Here is a 22,998-nt window from a genome sequence, read left to right as displayed (position 1 = left end):
CCCGAAATCACCCTGTCCTGAATCCCCTGTGCCGGGAGCAGCGGGAATTCCCTCACCTGCCGCCTCACAAATGCCCTCACTTGCATGTACCTGAAAGCGTTTCCCGGGGGTAGCCCAAACTTCTCCTCCAGCGCCCCTAGGCTCGCAAATGTCCCAACAATGAACAGGTCCCCCATTCTTCTAATCCCTGACCCATGCCAGCTCCGAAACCCCCCATCCATCCCGGGACGAACCGATGATTCTCCCGAATTGGGGACCAAACCGAGGCTCCCACCTCGCCCCTGTGTCGCCTCCACTGCCCCCGATCTTCAGCGTCGCCGCCACCACCGGACTCGTGGTGTACCTTGTCGACGAGAGCGGCAGCGGTGCCGTCACCAGCGCCCTCAGGCTCGTGCCCACACAGGATGCCATCTCTAGCCTCTTCCACGCCGCCCTCTCTCCCTCCATTACCCACTTACGGATCATCGCCACATTGGCAGCCCAATAATAGCCGCACAAACTCGGCAGCGCCAGACCCCCCTGTCCCTGCTACACTCCAGAAACACTCTCTTCACCCTCGGGGTCTTATTTGCCCACACAAAACCCGTGATGCTCCTGCTTATCCATTTGAAAAAGGGCTTGGGGATCATAATGGGAAGGCACTGGAACACAAAGAGGAACCTCGAGAAGACCGTCATTTTGACTGACTGCAGTGAGAGTGGCAGCATATCCCATCTTTTAAAAACCTCCTCCATCTGCTCCACCAACCGTGTCAAATTGAGCTTGTGCAGGGCCCCCCAGCTCCTAGCTACTTGGATCCCTAGGTACCGAAAGCTCCTTTCCACCCTCTTCAGCAGTAGCTCGTCCATCCCCCTTCCCTGGTCCCCTGACATAGCCACCATTCTTAAAAATAAACAGAACATGCCTGACAATCTCAGCAGGTCTGACGGCATCTGTGGAGTGAGAAAGGACCAAAAGTTTTGAGTCTGGATGACCCTGTCAAAGTTAGAGAGAACTGAAAATAGGGTCAGATTTATACTGTTGGGAGGGGGGTTGGGGGGGGTGGGCGGGGGGGAGTGGTGCGGCTCAATAGAGGGCCAGCGATAGGTAGAGATTGACAAAGATGTCGTGGACAAAAAGACAAAGGAAATATAAATGGCGGCGATAATGATTATGAAGGGTGCTGATAGTGGCACATTTAAAGATCAGAATGTGTTCATGGCAGAACAGGGGTAAGCAGCGTGTAAAAGGAACTGGCAACAGATGGTCCTGGAGGGGTGGGGTAGGAGGAGGGGGTACAATGGTGAGGGAAAAACAGATCGATGGAAGAAATTAAAATAATTTGATAGAAATAAAAATGGGGTGAAGGTGGAGGAGAGAGTTCGCAGTCTGAAGTTGTCGAACTCAGTGTTAAGTCCGGAAGGCTGTAATGTGCCAAATCGGAAGATGAGGTGCTGTTCCTCCAGTTTGCGCTGGGCTTCACTGGAACATTGCAGCAGGCCAAGGATGGACGTCTGGACAAGCAGAGCGGTGAGTTGAAATGGCAAATGACAGGTCTGTGTCCTGCTTGCGGACAGACCAAAGATGATCTGAAAAGTCACCCAGCCTGAGTTTGTCTCTCCAATGTAGAGTAGACCACATTGAGAGCAGTAAATTCAATTGACCAGATTGGAAGGAGGTGCACATGAAGCGCTGCCTCACCTGAAAAGAGTGTTCAGGCCCTTGGATGGGTAGCAGGGAGGAGGTAAAGGGACTCATGTTGTACCATCTGCGATTCCATGAAAAGGTGGGAAGAGGGTGAGGTGTTAGGGAGGATGGAGAGGTGGACCAGGGTATCCCAGAGGAAACAGTCCCTGTGGAATGCTGACAGGGAAGTGAAGGGTAGATTTGTTTGGTGGTGGCATCATGCTTGAGCTGGCGGGAATTCCGGAGAAAGATCCTTTGAATGCGGAGGCTGGTGGGGCAAAAAGTGAGGACAAGGGTGACCCTGTCATGGTTCTGAGAGGGAGGGGAGGGGGTGAGAGCAGAAGTGAGGGAGATGGGTCGGTGACGGGTGAGAGTCCTGTCAACCACAGTGGGTGGGAAACACAATTAAGGAAGAAAGAGGACATGTCAGCAGCACCATTTTGGAAAGTGGCATCATCGCAATAGATGTGACGGAGGTGAAGGAACTGAGAGAATGGGAAGGAGTCCTTATAGGATGTGCGGTGTGAAGAGCTGTAGTTGAGTTAGCAGTGGGAGTCGGTGGGCTTGTAATGGATATTAGTGAATTTATGAACTGTGGTCAGACACACCACACTCCAAAGTAAATGACAGATGCGACCACAGCAGATTCTATGGATATTTCCGCAACCCACCCAGACGCTTGTCACACCATGAGCCAACCGTCTCATTGAAACTCTTTCTTTCTCATGAGGGTTTCCAATCTCCACATTTGAAGAATGAACCTTGGAATTCTCTTTAAACGTTGCTCCCATTAGGACGGCTTCAACAAGGATCTACCTCACAGGGTTTCAATCCTGAGATTCCTTTCCCCTGGATCTCTGAGTACACTCACGCTTCACCTTCTAAGAGCAATTTCAGATCTTTGGCTGTGCCAAGCAGAACACCCACCACTCCAAAGGCCTCCTCGCACCTTCTGGATTTCTCTCAAACCTATTTTGTTTTAAGTCTGGTCCCCACATCTCTTTCTTTAACTTGGAGCCTTTGCCTCTGCTCCTGTCATTTATCTTGACTCAATGGGCTCTATCTCTGATCCCTGTCATTGTCTCTTCTGTCCCATTACCTGTTTGGGACTTTCTCCCTGCCCCACACCCCATTTTTTTGGTATTGGTTCATGCGACATGGGCTTTGTTGGCTGGGCCAGCATTTGTTGCCCTTCCCTAATTGCCCTTGAGGGGGCAGTTAAGAGTCAACCACATTGCTGTGGGCCTGGAGTTACATGTAGGCCAGACCAGGTAAGGATGACAGGTTTCCTTCCCTAAAGGACATTAGTGAACCAGATGGATTCTTATGACAATAGACAATGGTTTCAATTCCATATTTTTATTGTATTCAAATGTCACTATCTGCAGTGGTAGGTTTTGATCCCGGGTCCTCAGAGTATTACTCTGTGTCCCTGGATTACTCGTCCAGTGACAATACCATTGCCTCTGTTCTGCTGGAGCTGCGGGGACCACTCCGGCGCCGACCTAGCCCCCGAGGAAGGGGAGCATTCCTCATTATCGGGGATCGTTGACGCCGGAGTGATTGGCGCCGCTTTTCACGCCGGCGTGGGGACATAGCCCCATTGTTGGAGAATCCCGCACTTTCTCTGGAATGGTGCTCTGGTTCAGGCCCCCTGGCCTGCTGTTTCACACCGTTACATTTCTTTTCCCTCTTTGCAGAACCGCCGGAACAATTTCCCAGCCTAAAAAACGTAAACAAAAACACTAACTGACCATGTGTGGCCAGTTCCCCGCTAGTGCATGTGCGAACAGCCCGAAGTAAGTTTTAAAAAAAAGAACTGCACATGTACGGACAGCCACCTCCCAGCTTGTGCATGACCAGAGGCCCCAAGGGCCACCAATATCTGTAGTTCCTGCACCGTGAACACCCACTCAAAATCAAAGTAAGCATCAGATTGTGTTACCTGAGTCCCACCTTCAGTTACAAATGGTGCACAGCTCCAGTCTGGCCCATGAGGCCATCAGCAACATGTCTGAATGGAACAGCAACATAGCAATGCAATGGAAAAACCACCCTGGCTGGCGCTGGTTGGGCACAGGGACAGATCTATATACTGGGTTGAAGAGGCCCAAGACCCACCAAATGGCGGCGATACTGCGTACAAAAATAGCCTCTCCTCAAGCCCAGCTGCACTACATTAATTCCTTCAAATATGTCCTATCGAGGCCTTAGCACTCTTCCCAAATGGTATGTTGGCCTTCATTGCAAGAGGACTTGAGTACAGGATGTCTCGCTCCAGCCCATTCTATCCAGCTCCCCCAACTCCTATAACAGCTCCACACATTGAGGTGACCAGTGTCATCCTGCATACCCTACTGAACATAGAAAATTGGAGCAGGAGTAGGCCATACAACCTTTCGAGCCTGCTCCACCAGTCAATGTGCTCATGGCTGATCTATCTAAATGCCATACTCCTGCTCCCTCCCCATACTCCTTCACACCTTTAGAGTCCAGAAATTTACCTCTTTCCTTCTAAAATATATTCAGCGATTGAGTTTCCACAGTGCTCTGGGACAGAGAACTCCACAGGTTCACCACCCACCCTCTAAATGAAGACATTTCTCCTCAACTCAATCCTAAATGGCCTACCCCATATCCTGAAACTGTGACCACTTGTTTTAGACCCTCCAGCCATGGGAAACGACATTCCTGAATCCAGTCCTGTCCAGCTCTATCAGATTTATATATGTTTCAATTAGATCATCTCTCATTCTTTTAAATTTCAGTTAATACAGATCCAATCTCTCCTCATACAACAAAATTGTCATCCCAGGAATCTGACTGGTGAACCTTTATTGCACTTCCTTATGGCAAGTATATTCTTTCTTGGATAAGGAGACCAACACTGCACAGAATGCTCCTGGTGTGGTCTCACCAAGGCTCTGTACAGCTGCAGTAAGACATCCTTGTTCCTGTACTCAAGTCCTCTTACAATGAAGGCCAACATACCATTTGCCTTCCTAACTGCTTGCTGTGTGTACTTTTTTATAAATTTAGAGTACCCAGTTTTTTGTCCAATTAAGGGGCAATTTAGCGTGGCCAATCCACCTAACCTGCACATCTTTGGGTTGTGGGGGTGAAACCCATGCAGACACGGGGAGAATGTGCAAACCCAACATAGACAGTGACCCGGGGCCGGGATCCAACCCTAGTCCTCAGCGCCATAGGCAACAGTGCTAACCACTGCGTCACCGTGCCGCCCCTGCTTGCAGTATCTACATTCTTGCTTTCAGTGACTGGTGTACAAGGATCCCAGGTCCCTTTGTAAGCTAGTATTTCCCAAACCATTTAAATAATACTCTGCCCATTCTGTTTCTCTGTCCGATGTGGATAACTTCATATTTATCCACGTTATACTGCATCTGCCATTTATTTACTCACTCATTTAAATTGTCTAAGTCACCTTGAAGCCTCTTAACGTCCCCCTCACCACAGACATTCCCACCAACTTTCACGCCGTCAGCAAATTTGGATATATTGGGCGAGATTCTCCACTCCCGCGCCGGTTGGGAGAATCGCCTGGGCCGCCAAAATTTCCCGGGACACCGGTCCGACGCCCTCCCGCGATTCTTCCAAGCGGCGGGAACGACCCCGTCGAGTTCCGTGGGCCGCAGGCCGGAGAATCGCCGGAGACACCCAAAATAGCGATTCTCCGGCACCCCCCGCTATTCTCAGGCTCGGGTGGGCCGAGCGGCCAGGCCAAAACGGCGGGTTCCCCCCAGCGCCGTCCACACCTGGTCGCTGCCGTCGGGAACAGCGCGGGAACGCTGGGGGGCGGCCTGCGGGGGGGGAAGGGGGGATCCTGCACCAGGGGGTACCTCAAATGTGGGATGGCCCGCGATCGGTGCCCACCGATCGTTGGGCCGTCCTCTCTGAAGGAGGACCTCCTTCCTTCCGCGGCCCCGCAAGATCCGTCCGCCATCTTCTTGCGGGGCGGATTCGGAGAGGACGGCAACCACGCATGTGCGGGTTGGCGCCGGCCAACCCGCGCATGCGCAGGTGATGCCAGTTATGCGGCGCCGGCCGCGTCATGTATGCGGCGCCGCCTTTACGCGGCGACAAGGCCTGGCGCGTGTAGATGATGCGGCCCCGATCCTAGCCCATTATCGGGCCCTGAATCGGTCAGGATAGGGGCCGTTTCACGCCGTCGTGAACCTCGACGGCGTTCAGAACAGCGTGGGCACTTCAGCGCAGGAGTGGCGAATCCCGCCCATTACCTTTGGATCTCTCATCCAAATCATTGATATATATTGTGAATAGCGGAGATAAATAATTCATTACATCAATATGGAGTACGTGTTACAGTCTCGGTGATATTCTGAACGTGAGACTTACAGGAAGAATGGGTAAAATGATCAAAAAACAAAAAAGACGCAAAAGGGACAAAGAGTCATAAAAACAGCCTTCTCAAGGCAATTGGTGATCAGCAATAAAAGCCAGCGAGGCGACATCCCAAGACTGAAAAAAAAATCAGGAAGACATAAAGGAAGGAAGCAGCCAATAAGATATAACTGAGGTGTTAAATATGATGAAAGGATTTGATGGGGTAGATAGAAAGAAACTACTTCCTCTGGTGGGAGGAGTCCAGAACCAGGGGGCAGGACCTTAAACTTAGAGCCCGGCTGTTCCGAGGAGATGTCACAAAGGGGAGTGAAAATCTGGAACTCTCTCCCCAAAAATGGGTAGAAGCTGAGGAGGCGTGGGGGCAGGCAATTGTAAAGTATTTCCAAACGAAGATTGATTGATGTTTGTTGGATAAGGTTATTAATGATTATGGATCTGAGGTGGGGGAGATGGTGCAAACATACAAATCAATCCTGATCTTACTGAATGGCAGGTCAGTTTTAGGGGCTGAATGCCCTCCTCCTGTTCTGAGCTGAGAGCATTATACTGGAGACAGTGTTTTGTCCCTGAACCACACAAATTATATCTAATACACTGAGGGCTACATAGTATAATATTCCCATCATCATGATTTCAAAGCAATGAAATCACTGACTCAGCAGCAGCACAGGAGATTAATTAATTACTGGTTGATTACAAGCAAATGAAAGGTGAAAAATTATTAAATTAAAACTTAGGATCCAATTAAACAACTGTTTATAGATTAATAACTGTGCTTCATTATGCTAGTTTGAGATGCAAATTTAACAGACACCCTTAAGTCCAACTATCTGTTTAAGAGTAATCCTACTATTATTAGTCTGATATTTCTTAGGGGCAGTAAAGGTTTGATTTATTGCCCTTTTCTAGTTGCCCTAAGAAGATGGTAATCATCTACTTTCTTCAACCGTTGCAGTTACCAGATAAGATATAGGAACTGCCGTTTGGCCCTTTACCCTGCTCTGCCACGCAATACGATGATGGCTGACATTGAGTTTCAACTCAATTTTCCCTCCCACTACCCAAATCCCTTAATTCACCGGGAGACCAAAAGTCTGTCTATCCCAGCCTAAAATGTATTCAACGATGGAGCATCCTCAACCCGCTAAGGCAGAGAATTCCAAAGATTCACAACCCTTTGACTGAAGAAATTCCTCCTCATCTCTGTCCTGAACGATTGGCTCCTTATCCTGAAATTGTGGCCTCCGTGTTTTACATTCCCCGACAACAGGAAACAACCTCTGAGCGTTCACCCTATCAAACCCCTTCAGAATACTGCACTTTTCAATCACCTCTCATCCTTTTAAACTGCAGAGAATATTGACCAAATTTTCTCAGCCTCTCATCATAGGACAATCCCCCACCCCAGGGACCAATCGCCAGCGAACCTTCGCTGTACCGCCTCCAATGCAAGAATATCCTTTCTTATCAAAACGGCACAGAGTGGGCGGGATTCTCCGTAAACTGGCAGGGCGGGCCACTCTGGCGCAGAGGAGCGGCATGAACCACTCCAGCGTCAGGCCGCCCCGAAGGTGCGGAATCCTCCGCACCTTCAGGGGCTAGGCCGGCGCTGGAGTGTTTGGCGCTGCGCCAGCCGGTGCGGAAGGGCTTGGAGCCACGCCAACCGGCGCCAAAGGGCCTCCGCCAGCCGGCGCGAGTTGGCGCATGCGCGGGAGCGCCAGCGTGTTCTGGCGTCACCTCAGCGCATGCGCAGGGGGGTTCTTCTCCGCACCGGCCATGGCGGAGGTTGACGGTGGCCGGTGTGGAGGGAAATAGTGCCCCCACGGCACAGGCCCGCCCGCGGATCGGTGGGCCCCGTCGCGGGCCAGGCCACCGTGGGGGCACCCCCTGGGGCCAGATCCACCCGCGCCCCCCGAGGACTCTACAGGCCACCCGTGGAGCCAGGTCCTGCCGGTAAGGACCTGTTGTGATTTACGCCGGCGGGACCCGCCGAAAACGGGCGGCCACTCAGCCCATCACGGGCTGGAGAATCGCCGGGTGGCCGCTGCCAGCGGCCGCCGACTGGCACGGCGTGATTCCCGCCCCCGCCAATACACCGGCGCCGGAGAATTCGGCAGCTGGCAGGGGCGAGATTCACACCGCTCTCTGGCGATTCTCCGACCCGGCGGGGTTCGAAGAATCCCGCCCAGTATTCCAGATGTGGTCTCACCAAAACCCTGTACAGTTGTCGTAAGATTCCTGTATTCATGTACTCCAGTCCCCTTGCAATAAAGGCCAATATACCATTTGCCTTTATAATTGTTTGCTGAACCTACATGCTAACTTTTTGTACCAGCACACCCAAGTCTCTTTGAACATCAATACTTCCAAGTTTCTCACCTTTTAAAAAATATTCAGCTTCCCTATTCTTTCATCTAAAGTGAATAAATTTAATTTTACTGCCAAAGTATCATCTTGTTGTCCACTCACTTAATGGCTGGAATTTTCTGGCCATTCACTCTTGCGGGATCTTCCGGACCTGTTGATGGCGTACCCACGCCGCAGGTTTCCTGGCAGCGAGGGGTGCATTCACCCGGAAACCCCGATGACAACGGCGGGACCGGCAGATCTTGCCACCGGCCAATAGTGGGCCACTTCCAGAGAAATGTATGATTCTCCAAAGGACATATGATAAATACACAATGTAAATGCATTAGGCACAGGCATCGGGTGAAGCATCGGGTGTAGTACTACTCAGTAGAGAGAATAGCTGAGGTCCCAGCACTGGTCCCTGTGGTACTCCACTATTTACTGCCTGCCAACTTGAAAATGCCCCGTTTATGCCCACTCTCTGCTTCCTATCAGTTAACCAATTCTCTATCCATGCTAATATATTACCTTCAACTGCATGTGTATTTATCCTGCCTATTAGCCTTGTGTGTTACATCTTAATGAAAGTCTTTGGGAAACCCAGGTAAACTAAATCTACTGATCTCCCTTTAACTTCCTTACAGGTTACATCTCAAAAAATTCTAAAACATTTGTTAACCAGGATTTCCACCTATGCTGTTCTAATCATGCTATGCTTTTCTAAGTGCAATATTAACACTTCTTCTATGGACAGGAGGGGGAGGGGGATTAATTTAAACAGCTCTGATTTCTCCTCTCACTCACCGTCCATAACAGAAAGGTGCTATTGATTTGCTTCCCCCTTTATAAGCGACGGCATATTTCCCAACCCCTCAGTTTTGATGTGATTCAATTTTCTATCAATAACCCCACACAAACTCAAGATTGGGTCATCTCTGAGTTTATTCGCACGCACACAAACACGATAGGAGGAGTCACAAGATAGCCTCCTTTTTTTACTCATACCATGAAAGAGGGGGATAAAGAAAGTGTACTCCCCTGTCGCCCCCCTTCCCCCTCCATGAGTTTCCCGGGGGGCTTCAATGGGAAATTCCATTGACAAGCGGCAGAAGTATGGAACCTCCACCCCAGCGAATGGCATGTCGCCGAGAAACATGTGGCTGGGGAACCGGAGAATCCAGCCCATTGTTTCACATGAGTCAGATTGAGGAATCAAAGTCCAATGTGTAATCTTTATCAGAGGTTGGCAGGCTGCAGACTGATGCTGGACAATTCACTTTTCCAGTGGAGATAACTTCCATGATGGGATGGGCAGGCAGAGGTGCATTAGTCTTGTAGGCACTGGTATAAAATTCCAGAGGTTCCAATATATAGAGTGTAGATGGGGGCCAGGCATTCGCCTGAACCAAGCCCTTGTTCTGAGCTGCTGCTTGGTTGACTGAAGACGGTCGGCTCCTAATTCTTATAATCCTATGATGTTATTAGTAAATAAAGAGAAACTGTTCCCTTTGGCAGAAGGGTCAGAAATCAGAGGAGACTGATTTAAACTAATTGGCAAGTGAACCAAAGGCACCTTTCTGATGCAGCGAGTGGTTAGGATCTGGAATACTGTCCCTGAGAATGTGATGGGGGCAGATTCAATTATAGTCTTCAAAGGGGATTTCGAGAAGCATCTGAATGAAGAGCACAGGTTACAGGGAAAAGGCGGGAGTGTGCGAATAGCATAATTGCCCTTGCAGAGAACCAGCACAAACACGACAGTCCAATTGGCCCCCTTCTCTAACCATTCGCTGATTTTATCTGTGTCCTAAATGACCATCCCATTATTCTGAGACTGTGGTGATCCACTGTAATAGGAGATGTAAGGTAGGACCTGCACTACAGGTTCGTCGGTAGCTCCTGCTGGCTGGCTCCGCCCACGGAGAACTGTATAAATATGCAGGACCTCCAGTGCCCTGCCATTTCACCATCTGCAGCAGGAGGCCTCGCATCTGACTGTAATAAAGCCACAGTTGTACCCAACTTTAGTCTTTGGGCAATTGATCGTGCATCAATTTATTACAGTCAGATTTTCCACAGAATGGATATCCGAATTAAGCCCGATCGTCTGCAGCTGGATCCTCACTCGCCCGACGCCAGGAAAGACTTTACTCACTGGCTGGCATGTTTCGAGGCTTACATCAACACGGCGGACCCCGCGCCAACGGAGGCTCAGAAGGTAAATGTCCTGTACTCCAGACTGAGCTCCAGCGTGTTCCCGTTGATCCAAGACGCCACGAATTACACAAAAGCAATGGAACTCCTCAAAGAACTCTAAGCGCAGAAGGCGAACACGCTCTTCGCCAGGCATGTACTTGCCACCCGCTTGCAACTACCTGGTGAGTCCATCGAAGACTTCTGGCGGGCCCTAATTCCACTCGTCCGGGACTGTGACTGCCAGGCCGTCACGGCTGCCGAACACTCGAATCTCCTCATGCGCGATGCCTTCGTGACGGGGATTGCGTCGGACCGCATCCAAGAACGATTGCTGGAAAGGGCCACGCTCGAACTGGAGGAGACGAAAACCTTGGCTCTCTCTATGACGGTCGCATCCCGTAACGTACAATCATACCTTTCCCGCCGCGCAGCCCACCCTTCTACTCTTTCCTACCCCTCATGGACCCCGCCGACGACCTCCTCAGCCGGGGCCCTGCCTTCCCAATACGCCTGTGCCGCACGCCGATCCGCACACCCCAGGGGTCCTCGCTGCTACTTCTGCGGTCAGCAGAAGCACCCCCGCCAACACTGCCCGGCCTGCACTGCCGTTTGTAAAGCCTGCAGTAAAAAGGGCCACTTCGCGGCTGTGTGCCAGGCCCTTGCAGTTGCTGCGATCGCGCCCGCTATCGCGCCCTCCCCCACGCAAGACGCACAATGGGAGCTGCCATCTTCTCCTTCCGGGTCCATGTGCGACCAATGGGCGCCACCATCTTGTTCCCTTTCGGCCACGTGCGCCCCTTGGGCGCCGCCATCTTGTCCCGACCCCGCAATGTGCGCACCATGGGCGCCGCCATCTTGTCCCCCACAGTGTCTCCGGACATCCCAATAACGGAATCGCACACGCTCGCCACCCGAAGCATCCGATGGCTACCCGCAACTCACTTCGATGATGCAGGACCAATCTCGCCAGCACAGCCTGGCCACCGCGTCGACGACGGTTAAAATCAACGGCCACGCGACCTTGTGCCTGCTGGACTCCGGGAGCACCGGAAGCTTCGTTCACCCAGATACAGTAAGGCGCTGCTCCCTCGCGGTCCACCCTGCCAATCAAAGGATCTCCCTAGCCTCCGGATCCCACTCCGTCCCGATCCGAGGCTTTTGTACAGTCACCCTCACGGTCCAAGGCGTAGAATTTAGTAACTTCCATCTCTATGTTCTTCCTAATCTCTGCACTGCACTCTTGTTGGGCCTGGTCTTCCAGTGCAACCTCCAGAGCCTCACCCTCAAATTCGGCGGGCCCTTACCCCCCCTTACCGTTTGCGGCCTCGCGACCCTCAAGGTCGATCCCCCCTCCCTTTTTGCCAATCTAACTGTGGATTGCAAGCCCGTTGCCACTAGGAGCAGACGGTACAGCATCCAGGCCATCAGGTCCGATGTCCAGCGGCTGCTTAAGGAGGGTATTATCGAGGCCAGCAACAGCCCCTGGAGAGCCCAAGTGGTACTGGTTAAAACTGGGGAGAAACAAAGGATGGTCGTGGACTACAGCCAGACCATCAATCGGTACACGCAGCTCAACACGTACCCCCTCCCACGCATATCTGATATGGTCAATCAGATTGCGCAGTACCGGGTCTTCTCAACAATTGACCTGAAATCCGCCTACCACCAGCTCCCCATTCAGAAGTCGGACCGGCCATACACTGCCTTCGAGGCGGACGGTCACCTCTACCACTTCCTTAGAGTCCCTTTCGGTGTCACAAATGGTGTCACAAAAACGGTCTTCCAAAGAGAGATGGACCGAATAGTCGACCAGTCTGGTTTGCGGGCCAGCTTTCCGTACTTAGATAATGTCACCATCTGCGGCCATGACCAGCAGGACCACGATGCCAACCTCGATAAATGCCTCCGCACTGCCACTCTTCTCAACCTGACCTACAACAAAGAGAAGTGTTTGTTCAGCCGGTTAGCCATTCTTGGCTATGTACCGACCCCGAGCGCATGCGCCCCCTCATGGAACTTCCCCTCCCCCAAGGCCCTCAACGCTACCTGGGGTTCTTTTCCTACTACGCTCAGTGGGTCCCAAACTATGCGGACAAGGCCCGCCCACTCATTCAGTCCACCCAAATCCCCCTCGCAGCCGAGGCACAACATGCTTTCGCCCGCATCAGAGCAGACATCGCCAAGGCCGGGATGCGCTCAGTGGACGAGTCACTGCCTTTCCAAGTAGAAAGCGACGCTTCAGACGTCGCCCTTGCTGCCACTCTAAACCAGGGAGGCAGACCGTGGCATTCTTTTCTCGCACCCTTCATGCCTCTGAAATTCAACACTCATCCGTCGAGAAGGAGGCCCAAGCTATCGTTGAAGCTGTGCGGCATTGGAGGCATTACCTGGCCGGTAAGAGATTCACTCTCTTTACGGACCAACGGTCGGTCGCCTTCTGTTCAATAACATACAGCGGGGCAAGATCAAAAATGATAAAATCTTGCAGTGTAGAATCGAGCTCTCCACCTATAATTACGAGATCTTGTATCGCCTCAGTAAACTCAACGAGCCCCAGACGCCCTCTCCCGAGATACATGTGCCAGCGCACAAGTGGACCAACTCCGGGCCCTATACGACAGCCTTTGTCACCCGGGGGTCACTCGATTGTACCATCTGGTCAAAGCTCGCAATCTGCCCTACTCCGTCGAGGAAGTAAGGACAGTCACCAGGGACTGCCAGGTCTGTGCGGAGTGCAAGTCGCACTTCTACCGGCCGGACTGTGCGCGCCTGGTGAAGGCTTCCCGCCCCTTTGAACGCCTCAGCGTGGATTTCAAAGGGCCCCTCCCCTCCACCGACCGTAACACGTACATTCTCAGTGTACTCCAGATTCCCCTTCGCCATCCCATGCCCTGATATGACGTCTGCCACCGTCATCAAGGCCCTCAGCACCATCTTCGCTCTGTTCGGTTCCCCCGCCTACATCCACAGTGACACGGGATCCTCATTCATGAGCCGATGAGCTGCATCAGTTTCTGCTCAGAAGGCGTATAGCCTCCAGCAGGACGACCAGCTACAACCCCCGGGGAAACGGGCAAGTAGAACGGGAGAACGGGACGGTTTGGAGGGCCGTCCAGCTGGCCCTATGGTCCAGGAACCTCCCAGCCTCTCGCTGGCAGGAGGTCCTCCCAGATGCTCTGCACTCCATCCGGTCACTATTGTGCACTGCCACTAATAACACACTCCATGAACGTGTTTTTACCTTCCCCAGGAAGTCCACATCCGGGGTGTCGCTCCCGACTTGGCTCGCTGCTCCAGGACGTGTCCTTCTCCGTAGGCACGTCCGACTCCACAAGGTGGACCCCTTGATGGACAGGGTTAACCTGCTTCACGCCAACCCTCAATATGCCTACGTTGAATTCCCCAACGGCCGCCAAGATACTGTCTCACTCAGGGACCTGGTCAGGTTCCACCCCAACACACCTTTCACCAATGCGCCCCCCCACCTCCCACCGCGCCGCCAATATTGACCCCACCAGACCACCCCCCCTCCCTTTTTCCGCACAAGAGGACGAAGAGGACTTTGGCACACTCCTGGTGTTCTTCGATGACTGGCCAGCATCAGCACCGCCACTACCGCCATCGGTGCCACCTCCACCACCGCCAGCACCGACCTCGCCGTCATCGTTAGGCCGCTCCCAACGAAGCACCAAAGCACCAGATCGGCTGAACCTTTGACGGACTCCGGACCGTCAACATGGACTTTTCTTTCCCTACCACTGTACATAATTGCACTAATTGTATATAGTTTCACGTCATCCCTGCCGGACTCATTTTTAACAGGGGGTGAATTTGGTGAACCACTGTAATAGGAGATGTAAGGTAGGACCTGCACTACAGGTTCGCCGGTAGCTCCTGCCGGCTGGCTCCGCCCACGGAGAACTGTATAAATATGTATGACATCCAGTGCCCTGCCATTTCGCCAGCTGCAGCAGGAGGCCACGCATCTGACTGTAATAAAGCCACATTTGCACCCAACTTTAGTCTTTGTGCAATTGATTGTGCATCAGAGACTTTGACCCAATTCAGGGGAAAAAGAATCTCAGCCTCTACCCTGCCAATCTCCTTAAGAATTTTACGTGCTTCAGTTAGATGAGTGCTCATTCTTCTAAACTCCAGGCATTACAAGCCTAGTATGCTCAGTTTTTCCACACAGAACAATCCCCTCCTACTCTAGTGAACCTTTGCTGCATTCCCTTGAGAGCAAGTATGTCCTTCCTTAGGATGGAGATCAAAACTGCACACAATGCTGCTGGTGTGGCCTCACCTGTGCCCTGTACAATTGTAGGATGATTCTTCCCTCTGCAGTTCCTTTGTAATAAAAGCTCACATCTTATTTGATTTTTTCAATCTTACTGTGATTGACATGCAAGAACGCCCAAATCCCTCTAATTGCAAACATCTTCCAGGTTCACACCATCCAAAAGATATTCAGATTTTTAAATTTTTATTACTAAAGTGTTTTGCTCTTCATTTCACCCCATTGTATTCCATGTGCTTATCCATTCATCCAACCTGTTTATATTTCTCAATTACTCCTACTCTGTGTTTTATCTGACCATTAACCAATCCATGTTGTTAATATATTACCCCCATCCCTTGAGTCCTAACTTTGTGTCATAACCTTGTTGAATACTTTTGAAAATCCACAAACACTGGACTCCCATATCCATTTACTGGTTACATCCTCAAAAAGAGATATGTGACACATGGTTTCCCCTTTCATAAATCCATGTCGACTCTACAATCCAACTATGATTTTCTATGTGCCCCGTTACCATACACCTAATAGCAAACAGTTCCCTGTTGTATCTCTTCCTCCTTTCTAAAGTAGTGGGGTTATGTTTTCTATCTTCCAATCTTAGAGAAATGTTCCAGTATCTAAGGGTTTCTGGAAAATCGAATTGAGGCTAACTCTACCCCTGCAGCTGCTTCATTTGAAACCCTTGGTTACAGAACATGTTCCAGGGGATTTGTTATCACTTGGTCTCATTCATTTGCAATTTATTTTATAATACTGATTTATTTAAGTTCCTTGTTTTCGCTGGACATTTGCCTCCCATTGTTTCCAGAATATGTGTGTGTGTGTGTGTGTGTGTTCTGCGGAGACAGATAACAAGTATTTGTTTAATGACTCTGCCATTTCCCTATTCCACATTCTAATTTCATCTGTCTCAGGCTCTAATGGGCCCATGTTTACTTTCACTAATCTCTTATTTACATACCTACAGAAACATTTACAATCTGCTGTTTTCAGATGTTTGCAATCCATGCACTGATGTTCTTAGGGAGAAGATTCCAGAATATTGAAGGAACTGTGATATATGCCCAGAATGAACACAGTTTTAAGAAAGTGCACCAACCGAGTGTGGCCACCAGAGGTTGGTATTTCTCATTAATCCAACATTTTCCACAAGAATTCAGAAGAAAATATATTATTTGCACATCTTTCGGATAACACAACAAAAGCTATGTTGTAGTTGGTGTCCTGGTTATATTGTTATGCTGGTCTCAGTTTGCGGTATCAAGGAGCCAGCCCAAGGTCCATTCGATCATTTGAGAGCTTTGAGGGAGTCACAAGGGCAAGATGGTACAGAGTAACGACTTTCCACCACCCAAAATATGGTCACTGGAATTTCTCATTTAAAAAGAGTTGACAACAAGAACTAAAGTGGGAGTATGGGAGTATGGAATTGATGAGTCTCATAGAATTAAGTTTTAAAAGGTAAGTATATTTGTAAGAGATGTAGCAAGAGGATCTGTGGGAGAGAGCTCGCAGAGAGTCGCCACACATCCGGTGCCATCTTGAGATTACTCATTTGGTGTGTTAAGATGTGGGCAATAGATTTTGGATAGCCTCAAGTATACAGAGGGTAGAATGTGGCGAGAGCAGTCAGGAGTGTGTTGGAATAGTCAAGTTTAGAGTTAATGAAGTAATGACAAGAATGAGGGTTTCAGTAGCAAATGAGTTGAGACATAGGTCAATTCAGGTGGTATTTTGACGTTGGAAATAGGCTGTCTTAGTGAAGACACGAACATGAGAACATGGATCTCATATTGATTGTGATATAAATCTATCCACAACATAAGGATATGACAACCATTTTAAAGTGATGATTGAATTACATCTCAGGCCCCACCTCTAACTCCACATTCCACAAAGATGAGATTTGGCTTATATTCTCTCGTGTGCAACAATTTTTTTTTAATGTGTCACTGCTCTCAAGTTGTTTTGCAATTTAAAGATTTCCTGTGTCTGAGCATTTGGATACAGGTTGATAATTCCAGGAGAATGTAACATCTCAGGAATGTCACCCAATCCCAAATTACAAATGGTGTCATATTTACCAGCACTTACCTTCTCTGACCATCACCCCTCGCTGTGCTCTACCTGCCGAAGCTGCTGAAGATGTTCTCACTGCGACTGACTGGTACAGGCTGATTCTGATCTAATCCTGGCCAACTTTTTAGTTCACTTGCTTGAGTCTTTTCAGGTCACATCTCCATCAGGTTTATGAGATGTTAATGTTGCTGCAGCTTTCTTCTAAGCTCTTCATAAAGGTGCATGTGTCACACGCAATGCAAACAGAAGTCAAATTTAATAGCCGCACACCGATGTAGCTCCATATTTTATTCCTTTCTCTTCAAAATTATGCAAGGATCTATGCCGCACGTACCTGCAGATAATAATAAATGTGTTTTTTTTAAAAAGGGTACATCGAATTTCATTCAGGATCTTTCATTATTCTGAAATTCCCAACCACTGAATCAGTTATAAAGGAGAAAAATTTGCAACGTCTAAAATAAATATTGAGACAATGGGCGAAAGAACAGGGGGGAGGGGAGGGGGCAGAGATGAGGAGATGGGCAGTTCATGATGATCTGGAATGCATTGCCATGAAGTCAACTCAGAACAACCCAGAACAAAACCAGACACCAGGAATACACAGAGAGCTCTTGTACCTTGTGAGGGTATAAGTGACAGGAATTACATCGTGCGCCATGAACTAGTGTGCACAGTTTATAAAAAAAGAGATTTTCCATTTAAGACGGAGGTGAGCAGGAACTTCTCTCAGAAGAACATTAGTGTTTGGAATTCTCTTTCACAGAGGGCAGTGGAGGCAGGATCATTGAATATATTCAAGGTTGAATTAGACAGATTGTTGGTCTACCAGGTTATAAAGACAAGCAAGAAAGTGGAGCAGGCTCGAGGATCCGAATGGCCTACTCCTGCTCCTATTTCTTATGTTCTTATATTTACCATAATCTGCTTCCCACAATTCCAATGCAATGCTGGAGGAGTGCTGCGCTGTCAGAGGGTCAGTACTGAGGGAGTGCTGCACTGTCAGAGAGTCAGTACTGAGGGAGTGCTGCGCTGTCAGAGGGTCAGTACTGAGGGAGTACTGCACAGTCAGAGGGTCAGTACTGAGGGAGTGCTGCACTATTAGAGTGTCAGTATTGAGGGAGTGCTGCACTGTCAGAGAGTCAGTACTGAGGGAGTGCTGCGCTGTCAGAGGGTCAGTACTGAGGGAGTGCTGCGCTGTCAGAGGGTCAGTACTGAGGGAGTGCTGCGCTGTCAGAGCGTCAGTACTGAGGGAGTGCTGAACTGTCAGAGAGTCAGTACTGAGGGAGTGCTGCGCTGTCAGAGGGTCAGTACTGAGGGAGTGTTACACTATCAGAGGATCAGTACTGAGGGAGTGCTGAACTGTCAGAGAGTCAGTACTGAGGGAGTGCTGCACTGTCAGAGGGTCAGTACTGAGGGAGTGTTACACTATCAGAGGATCAGTACTGAGGGAGTGCTGCACTATCAGAGGGTCAGTACTGAGGGAGCACTGCACTGTCAAGAGGGTCAGTTCCGAGGGAGTGCTGCAGCATTGGAGGGTCAGTACTGTGGGAGTACTGCACTGTCGGAGTGTCAGCACTGAGGAAACATTGCACTGACAGAAGTGCCATCCTTTGAAGCAAAGGACCGTCTACCCATTCAGAGGATTTTTTTTATTCAGAGGATGTGGACATCGCTGGCTGGGCCAGCCTTTATTGCCCATCCCTAGTTACCCTCGAACTGAGTGGTTTGCTAGGCTATCTCAGAGGGCATTTAAGAGTGAATCACATTGCTGTGGGTCTAGAGTCACATATAAGCCAGACCAGGTAAAGATAGCAGATTTTCTTCCTCAAAGGACATTAGTGAAACAGATACATTTTTATGATGATTGACAATGGTTTCATGGTCATCTTTAGCTTTTTAATTCCAGGTATTTTTTATTGAATTCAAATTTCACCATCTGCCAGGCTCAGGCCCTCAGAGCATTTCCCTCAGTACTGACCCTCTGACAGCGCAGCACTCCCTCAGTACTGACCCTCTGACAGCGCAGCACTCCTCCAGCATTGCACTGGAATAGTGGGAAGCAGATTATGGTAAATATAAGAACATAAGAAATAGGAGCAGGAGTAGGCCATTCGGATCCTCGAGCCTGCTCCACTTTCTTGCTTGTCGGCAAACGGCCCTTAAGTAGCCTTTAATTGGCCACTTCAGGGGCTCAATTGGGGCAAGGATAGGCTTCCCATCTAAGGCTATAGAAGTCAAGCTTCAATTGTCACATGCTTTGCCATGTTTAGATTTAATAGGATGGTAGCAGGGATGTGGGACTTCAGTGATATAAACTCTGGAATTGTTCTTCTTTGAGCGTAGCTGATTAAGGTGAGATTTAATTGTGTTGTTCAAAATTCATGAGGGAATTTTGAGAAAATAAATAATGTGAAACTGTGTCCAGTAGCAGGCGGGTCTCTAACCAGGGGGACACAAATTGGAGATGTTTGGTAATATAAGCAGCAGGAGATGAGACTTCTTTTAAATAAAATACAAGAAGCTGTGATTTGGAACGTGCTGCAGTGGAAGTAAAATCAACAGCAACTTTCAAAGGGGAGTAAGATTAATATATTTGAAATGGACAATTTGCACGTATGTGGGGAAAGAGATGGGTCTAATTTGATAGCTCTTTCCAGGAGCTGGCACAGACACATGGCCTGAATTCATATCTGGGTGGAATCAATACATGCTTGGCATCATTCCTGGCAGAAACGCCATTGGATGGGGGCCATGAACTGAGAAAAAGACTCCCACAGTCAAGTTAAACTGGTTCACACAGCACCGTAACCAAATCGAAAACTCAGGACTCTGATTTACTGATCTTACTTAACTCCCTGGATAGCTGCCACAATCAGTATCCATGGTGATTCCCCCAATTCTGATCAACATGATCGAGCAGAGTAACACAAACATATGCACCCACTAAAACAATCTTTATCCCAGCAAAGAGCTGCTCTTTTTCTCAGCTGAACCTGTGCAGCTGGTTCCATTTTTAGTCTTCGCAATTGCAACATCCATCAGAATCAAGTTTTTAACAGTTCAGGTTTCAAGAGGGAAAATAGAATTAATTGCAAATGTTTAAGGATGGCGTCATCAGTCTAATGATGATGAATGGTGAATGGCATGATTGAGCAGAAAATAGTGAGGCAAGCAATTCTGTGCTTTTGCTGATTTCTAACCATTTTAAAGGACAAACTGGAGAATATATTTGAGCTGCAGGTTTCGGCTCCCGGTTGAGTTTAATCTTTGTTGCCCAGTCGCTGATGTAAAGTTACCCAATATCACACTGGTCAGACTGCTGCTCGCTGACCTTTCACTGGAACATAAAGCAGAAGAAACAGGGGCAGGAGGAAGCCATTCGGCCCCTTGAGGCTGCTCAGCCATTCGATAAATTCATGACTGATCTTCAACCTTGATTCCAGTATCTTCGCATCCCTTCATTCCCTTAATGTCCAAACTCCTATCCACTCCTGACTTCAGTATACTCAATACCTGATCACCCACGTCTTCCTGGGGGTAGAGAATTCCAAAAAGTCAAAACATTCTCCGTGAAACAATTTCTCCTCATCTCAGCCCTAAATGACCATCCCCTTATGGATATTGTGACCGTATTCTACACTCTGCAACCAAAGGAAACAACAGGCACGATGCTTCCAAAAAATGTCCAAGTTCATTTGTGCCGGGTTTTTCAGAAAGTTTCCCGCTGCCTCTGCCGGCGAGTTTCCCACCGCTATTCAATGACGCTTAGTCACTTTTTTCGGCCCTTGGGAGTTTCTCACCGGTTTAGCCCACACTTAGGGCTGGATTCCCCCACCCACCACAAGAATGCCACAGGCAAGCCATGTACAATGGAGAACTTTATTGACCTCCGCCTGGCGACCGGAGAATCCCACCCTTAGAATCGCAATACACATTAATTTTTCCAAATTGATTGATTGATTGATTTGATTTACTGTCTCATGTACCGAAGTACTGTGAAAAGTATTTATCTGCGGCCGAGGGAATGTACACAGGAGACAAAAAGAATAATCAACAGAGAACATTGACAAATGGTACATCGACAAACAGTGATTGGTTACAGTGAGGAACAAGGGGCCAAACAAAGCAAATACACGAGCAAGAGCAGCATAGGGTGTCGTGAATATTGTTCTTACAGGGAACAGATCAGTCCGAGGGGGAGTCGTTGAGGAGTCTTGTAGCTGTGGGGAAGAAGCTGTTCCGATGTCTGGATGTGCGGGTCTTCAGACTTCTATACCTTTTGCCTGATGCAAGGGTCTGAAAGAAGGCAAATCCTGGGTGGGAGGGGTCTTTGACAATGCTGTCTGCCTTCCTGAGGCTGCAGGAGGTGTACACAGAATCAATGTGGGGGTGGCAAGCTTGTGTGATGCGTTGGGCTGAGTTCACCACACTCTGCAGTTTTTTGCAATCTTGGACCGAGCATTTGCCATACCAGGTTGTGATGCAGCCGGATAGGATGCTCTCTATCGCACATCTGTAAAAGTTTGTGAGAGTCGATGCAGACATGCCAAATTTCTTTAGCTTCCTATGCCCTGATCTTTAAAAAATAAAGTTTCTGGTTGAGTCCACCTCGCCAGCATGATGCCGTGGGACCCGGCCCTTGCCATTTTTTTTCAATATTCCCAAAGTTACGGCAGAGAAGGCTGCCGTTGAAGCCATTAGCTTCAAAGCCATATTTTCCGTGCACTATCGCACTCTACCAAATGCGAGTAAGATTCCACCCATGGACTCTGGCTTGGCCACATTTATTGTATGTCATGGGAGTGTCCCTTTAAGAAATGTTTTGTCTTCTCAAATGGCTGCAGTGATGTCATTGTGTGGGTGAAGCTGGGCTGTGGCACTGGGTTTTACTTTCGGTTTACACTGTTGGAAGCTGGATTCAGCCAAAGAAGGTTTCTTTGGTCTCTCTCTCTCTGCATGTTAAAAGGTGTCCAGATCACTTAATAATTTAAAAGTGATAACTGTTTTCTGTAAAGAATTCAATCCTACTGTTTTGGGTAAAAAGGGTTTTTCTGATTTTATTGGATGTTGTTATCAAATTGAAACAGTTGAAAGGGAAGTTATTAAGGGTTTTATATATATAGAGTACTGTAGCTGTGTGGGGAATTTATGTTTGTAGTTGATAAAATGCTTACTGTGTGTGTTTATAGAAATGCTAACTGAATTTGTAGAATAAACTTTGTTTTTGATTAAAAGTGCTTCAGGCCTCTGTTGAATAACACCTGAAAAGTAGACACTTGTGCTCCCCATAACCAAAATCTATAAATAGTTGTGTGTCAGGTGAACTCCATGATATACTTTGGTGTTTTCTAAACCCTGGCCCATAACATGCACTACAGGTCGACCAGGTGATGTGGGACTGAAGTCACAGGTCACTCAGACCGGCTCAGGTTTCCATCACTTAATAATATTTAAGCGCTAATTAGGTCTTTAAAAGAATGCAGCAGATTTTATCGATCATTACTTCTCTCACCAATCCATAAATTAGCAGATTTAATAAATGTAATTTCCCAGTATGCCACAATGCGATTGAAACCCACATCCTCCAGAGTGCTCGCACGGTTAGAGCTAGGATTTGGCTCTTGCTTATAATTTGTTAGTTGGACTTTCCAATGGGGAAACATTACTCAATTGATAATCTCCTTGTTAAATATAAGAAAAAGCTATCACAATAATCTAGCACAAGTTACTAATACACAATGAAAAAATCCATATTGCTCCTTGCATGATTCAGTTAGTGGTATTAAAAGTATGTGTTCATTTTTTATACAGTTGTCACCTGACCTTACTGGAAATATATTGCAGTATTTGAGCGTGAAGGTTACTGCTCATTTATGGTTGAATAGGCCAGTGCGATCAATGATGAAATATTGAAATATTTGTGGTTCAATAGTTGAACCGCTTTCTTCAAGGTTCCTGCTCTAAGTGTCGAATTAAAACAATTCAAATGGTGTCTCCTACAGAAGAGGAAAGTTGCA

The 22,998-nt window shown here is 48.6% G+C and overlaps 1 protein-coding gene across 1 annotated transcript in view; it reads right to left on the bottom strand.

The window, feature by feature from the left end:
- The window catches only part of nav3 (neuron navigator 3), a 1,340,243-nt gene that overhangs the window by 1,115,341 nt on the left and 201,904 nt on the right, over positions 1-22,998 (bottom strand). The window contains exon 2 of the mRNA XM_072484719.1: positions 16,994-17,312. The gene's annotated coding sequence lies outside the window, so the exon portion shown is untranslated. The remainder of the gene's footprint in view (positions 1-16,993; positions 17,313-22,998) is intronic.

Source organism: Scyliorhinus torazame, chromosome 19 (assembly GCF_047496885.1).
Source record: "Scyliorhinus torazame isolate Kashiwa2021f chromosome 19, sScyTor2.1, whole genome shotgun sequence".
Classification (NCBI taxonomy): domain Eukaryota; kingdom Metazoa; phylum Chordata; class Chondrichthyes; order Carcharhiniformes; family Scyliorhinidae; genus Scyliorhinus; species Scyliorhinus torazame.
This window is presented reverse-complemented; position numbering and strand designations above follow the sequence as displayed.